This window comes from Triticum urartu, chromosome 1A (genome assembly GCF_056163025.1).
Source record: "Triticum urartu cultivar PI428250 chromosome 1A, HENAU_Tu73, whole genome shotgun sequence".
In the NCBI taxonomy this organism is placed as follows: domain Eukaryota; kingdom Viridiplantae; phylum Streptophyta; class Magnoliopsida; order Poales; family Poaceae; genus Triticum; species Triticum urartu.
This window is the reverse complement of record NC_141873.1, coordinates 14,488,326-14,494,266: the sequence shown is the minus strand read 5'-3', so window position 1 is coordinate 14,494,266 and position 5,941 is coordinate 14,488,326.

Here is a 5,941-nt window from a genome sequence, read left to right as displayed (position 1 = left end):
CGGCCTCTCACAAGTCTGGAAGTGTTGTGACGGTTGCAAACGCCCGGCACGCGTATCCGGGGTGTGCCCCTCCCTCGCGGACGGCGCCGCCGCCGGCACCTGGAGGGGGGAAACGGACGCGTCGGGTCTACACGGAGGGGATCTTGCTGTGGGTCTGGCCCGGTTGTTGCTCCAAAGTGTTCCTATGGGCTGACCTAACACAACCAGGCGGGGAGGTCCGTTGGTGTAACACCCTCGATGCGGCTATATCTCCCACGTGTCGAAGCATGACTTAGAGGCATAACCGCATTGAAAGCAATGTCGCAAGTGAGGTAATCTTCACACAACCCATGTAATACATAAGAGAAAGAGTTACATAGTCGGCTTACAATCGCCACTTCACACAATACATGAATAAAGCATTACATCAACCAAATACAATCAAGGTCCGACTACGGAACCAAAATAAAAGAAGAACCCCAAATGCGACAAAGGTCCCCGATCGACCCCAACTGGGCTCCACTACTGATCAACTAGAACGAAAACAACACAAAGGACAAGATCTTCATCGAGCTCCTCCTGAGCTTGGTTGCGTCAACTGCACGGTCTCATCGGCACCTACAAACTGGTTTTGGAAGTATCTGTGAGCCACAGGGACTCATCAATCTCGCACCCTCGCGATCAAGACTATTTAAGCTTATGGGTAAGGTAAAAGGTATGAGGTGGAGCTGCAGCAAGCGACTAGCATATATGGTGGCTAACATACGCAAATGAGAGCGAGAAGAGAAGGCAAAGCACGGTTGATAAAAATATGATCAAGAAGTGATCCTAAAACAACCTACGCCAAGTATAACTCCAACACCGTGTATACTTCCCGGACTCCGCCGGAAAGAGACCATCACGGTTACACACGTGGTTGATGCATTTTAATTAAGGTCAACTTCAGGTTTTCTACAACCGGACGTTAACAAATTCCCATCTGCCCATATCCGCGGGCACGGCTTTCGAAAGTTCAAAACCCTGCAGGGGTGTCCCAACTTAGCCCATGACAAACTCTCACGGTCAACGAAGGAATAGACCTCCTCCCGAGACATTCCGATCAGACTCGGTATCCCGGTTCTTCAAGACATCCTCGACAATGGTAAAACAAGTCCAACAAAGCCGCCCGATGTGCCGACATCCTGATGGGACCTACACATATCTCGTTCTCAGGGCAACACCGGATGAGACATCCAACGAGTAAAACCAGCCCTCAAGTTTCCCCGAGGTGGCCCCGCAGTCTACTCAGTTCGGACCAACACTTAGACAAGCACTGGCCCGGGGGGGGGGGGGGTTAAAATAAGATGACCCTCGGGATGTGCGACTCCCAAGGGAAAAAGGCTAGGTGCAGAATGGTAAAACCAAGGTTGGGCCTTGCTGGAGGAGTTTTATTCAAAGCGAACTATCAAGGGGTTCCCATTAGAACCCAACCGCGTAAGGAACGCAAAATCCGGGAACATAACACCGATATGACGGAAACTAGGGCGGCAAGAGTGGAACAAAACACCAGGCTTAAGGCCGAGCCTTCCACCCTTTACCAAGTATATAGATGCATTAATTAAATAAGGTATATTGTGATATCCCAACAAGCAAACATATTCCAACAAGGAACAACATCTCCATGTTCCAACGAGGAACAAACTTCAATCTTCACCTGCAACTAACAACGCTATAAGAGGGGCTGAGCAAAGCGGTAACATAGCCAATCAACAGTTTGCTAGGACAAGGTGGGTTAGAGGCTTGGTTTAACAATATGGGAGGCATGATAAGCAAGTGGTAGGTATCGCAGCATAGGCATAGCAAAAGAGCGAGCAACTAGCAAGCAAAGATAGAAGTGATTTTGAGGGTATGGTCATCTTGGCTGAAATCCCGCAAGGAAGAAGAACGAGTCCATGAAGAAGGCAAACGGGCGTAGATGAACGAATCCTCACAAACGCGACGTTATCGGAACCAACCCGAAGAAGCAACACCGGAAAGGAGCAAACAACATAGTAAACAACCACCACAAAATCATGGCATGATGCACAACAAGTATGATGCATGTCCGGTTTAAAGAGGCATGGCATGGCATGGCAAAGTACACAAGCAAATTCTACAAATTAAGTGGAGCTCAATATGCAACGAGTTGCATATTGACGGAACACCACATTAATTATTTAGTTCTCTCCCGGTTAGGTACTCAACAATATTAAATGTTGTTTAAACATGGCAAGAGGTGGAGCATAAGTAAACTAAACATTTTAAATGGGGCCGGATATAACAAACAACAAATCCGGTAAAACCCCATATGCATTAGCAATTTAAAGCAAGCAACAATTTTAACCAAACTTGAAGTTGTTATCATGATGCGGATGACATGCAAGTTTTATGCAATTTTTATGAAAAAGTTGACATGATAAGATATGAGGCATTTGTCATCGTGGCGGAAAGAAAGGGGTGCCACGGCAACGATAACGAAACGGTGCCACGGCAATGTTCCGGTTCCGGTAACTCGATTGAGATCCCGGTGCAAAGAAAGTGCGACGGGAGCGTGACATGCGATAGAAGGTGGGGTGCTCCCGGTTACCGGGTTCCCACATGACGGTGACAAGGTAAAAGAGGGCAACATGCACCGACAAATCAAGCATGGTGCAAGCACGAGCATCTCATACATCACACATGCATTCGTTCACGGCGGTCGTCTCGGGGTTATACCTTCGAAGCGTGCGTTATCAGAGCGATTCGGGTCAAGCGGTGTAGAGGAAGTAGTGGAAGTAGACGTTCTCGGACGTCGAGGGAAGTAGTGGTTCACGCGACGGTAGTCGAAGTAGTCGTTCTCGCACGCTCTAGGGTCGACGGTAGAGGTTCTCGCGATCTCGGCGACGGTAGTGGTACATGTTTATCGGTAGTCGAACATGACGATCCGGAGAGGGTACTTGGCAACATGCACGTCGTCGGTAGTTGTACACAATCGTTGTCGGACTTGACGGGTTCGAGGTCTCCGGGTGTAGTGGTACTTGGCGTCCCATCGTGTAGTCGTTTGTCGTAGTCGGACTTGACAAAATGCACACCGGCTATAGTCGTACATGATTCGTAGACGTTCGGGTCTTCCGTAGGGGTACTCGTTACATCTCCAGGTGTAGTGGTACTTGTCATAATCTGAAACGGCCTTGGCGATCTTGACGGATCCAAGTGACACCAGGCGTATGTCCATGGTAGTCTTCGGACTTGGGCTCCGGGTAGATGACTTGAGGGTCTCAGTCAGGAGCACTTGTGGCAAAGAAGTGCCCGTGAATGAGACGATGCAGCACGAACAGGAGGCGGATGTCATGTTCGGCGAGCGGCAGGGCTCCCTGGTCGGAGTCGGTAGGGACGGCACGAGGCGGTGATGAAGAGGAGGTCGCAGGGAGAGCTGCTGGAGGTGGATGTAGAGGGTCGAACAGGAACGTGGCGGCGCAGCAGCAGCTAGCGAGGCATGGGGAGGCCTTGCGCGGCGCCGGAGACGGGGAACGGGTGGAACCGAGGTTCCCCGGCAGCAGGGACGGCGTCTGGCGATGCGCGGCCCGGGCGGCTCGATGCAGGACGCGGGAGGAGGCTAGAAGGCGCGGCGGCGGCTTGCTGGACTTGGACGCGATGGCGCAACAGCAGAAAAGCTTCGGTGGAGAAAGCGGAGCGCTCATGCTGCTCGGAATTGAGCCTTTGCTCTACCGAGCAAGGAGGCGGCGATGGAGACACTCCAGGCGGCGGCGGCGAGCACGGGAGCTCCTCTCCCTGGTGCGAAGCGTGCGGCGGCGCTAGGAGACGAGAGGGAGAGGGTCAGGCGCGATGGAAGGAGGGACCGGCGCGGGATCTAGGCAGCAGAGGGAGGAGGGGCACGGATCGGGAGGCGCGGGCGCTCTCCTGGAGCTCGATGCGTGTGGTGGCGGCGCTGAGAAAAACGGATGGGAGGAGGAGGGAACGAGAGAAAGGGGATCGGGCAGGGAACGAGAGGGAGATAGGCTAGGGTTCGCTCGGGCCTTAGCTGTGGGCCGGCTAGGTCAGGCCGCAGGTGGGCCTAGTGGAGAGGGAGGTGGCGCCTAGGGAGACTGGTGGCTGGGCCTTAGGCCTAGGCTGGGCTTCTCTCTCTCTCTCTCTCTCTCTCTCTCTCTCTTCTCTTATCTCCTTTAGCAGAAAAGAAAATCGAGAGAGGGAAAAGAAGGAGTGGGTTAGGAAAGGATTTTGCGCATAGGGATAATTTCCCCGGACTTGTAAAAATGAGCTTGATCCCGCAAAATAGAAGTGGGCACGCGGTTGAAGTTGAATTCAAACTCATTTGAAAATAATTCCAAATGATTTGAATAGGAAGTGAGGTTTGGGAAGGTCCAAAAATGTTGAGACTTTTGGAGGAGCCTCAAAAAAAGAAGAAAGAATTTTCGGCAAGGTTTGGAGATCAACTCGAAGCAGAAAGGCATGGGATTATCTGCACGTGTGTTATGGGTGATTCCAAATTATTGGAATATAATTTATATAGCTCCCTAAAATATTGGGAGAATATGTTTTAAAGAGTAATCACCATAGTGAATATCCCTCGATTTTAATGGATCGAAGATCCATGCCATTTATTTAGTTGAGCTTTAAAATGGGTGGCATGATGACATGATGCAATGCACAAGATGCAGAGATGAATGCAACCGACGAAACAAATCAACAACGAATCTCGGAAACCCTGGAAGGCATCTGAAGCTCCGGTCTTGGGGCGTTACAACACTCCACCACTACGAGAGGATCTCGTCCCGAGATCTAGAATGGCACCGTAGGGAAAACGGAAGAGAAAGAGAAGAGGTAAAACTAAGTTGCTTCATTGACAAACGAGTGAAACCACGAACCTTGAAGAGGTTAAGCAAATACGAGAAAAGAATACAACGGAGATGAACAAAATTGAAAACACACCGATAGAAAGGAGGAACAAAGAAGAACAAATTCGGGCAACACTCCGGTTGAAAAGGAAAAGGAGTTGCATAAGAACTTGGTAAGATGAGAAGATACTTGATGAAATCACAACATACTGCCTCCGGAACTATTGAATGAATGGAACAAGGGGTAAGAAAAATCTCAGACAGCACTCCGGTTGAAAAGAGATGCAAGGCTTGATAAGGCGAAAAGAACTTGAGCAAAAAGGGCACAACACTCCGGTTAAATGGATAATCATGAAAAGAACAAGGTTCTGACAAGAACAAGAAGAAGGGTAGAGGAGAGCAACATCACAAAGCCTCCGGAACAACAGTAAAAATGGAATGGGATGAACGAAAGGGAACAAGATCTCGAAGGAGCACACTAACAACAAATGCTAGAACCGAGTTGTTGGAAACCAACAACGAAAAGAATAAGCTTGATATGGTCTTATGGAATACAACTCTATTATGAGGTGACAACCTGCCACTCACGGGAAAAAAGAATTGGATTGGTAAGAACAAGGAGACGAGAAAACTTGTTCACTGGAAGGATAAAGAAGAACTTGGGTCCTTTATGAGCACCATAATTAGCACGATCCTTAGGGAAGAGCTTTAGGTGAAATATAACCCAAGATAACTCCAACGAAGAGATTGATGGATTTAAAATACCTCATTCTTAACAACATGTGAATCATGAAACATGAACTCAAATTATCAAGAATGACATAATACCACCTCCGATAATATGGAAGAAAGAATTGCACTCTGGATAGCAAGATGAAGAAAGCTTGAGCTCCTTTGAAAAGAATCTCAATGAACACTTGGAGAAGGAATTATTTCTTTGATGAACCATCATGTATAACCTTCTTGAAGAACTCCGGTAAACAAAAGAATGATCAAACAAAAGGAAAGAAAAGTTGGAAACACAAGGTTAATCCTTGCAATGATTAGATGGATCCTCGTGATGAAATAATTGGGAGAACTCAGAACTCCGGTAAAAGAAAGATGAATAA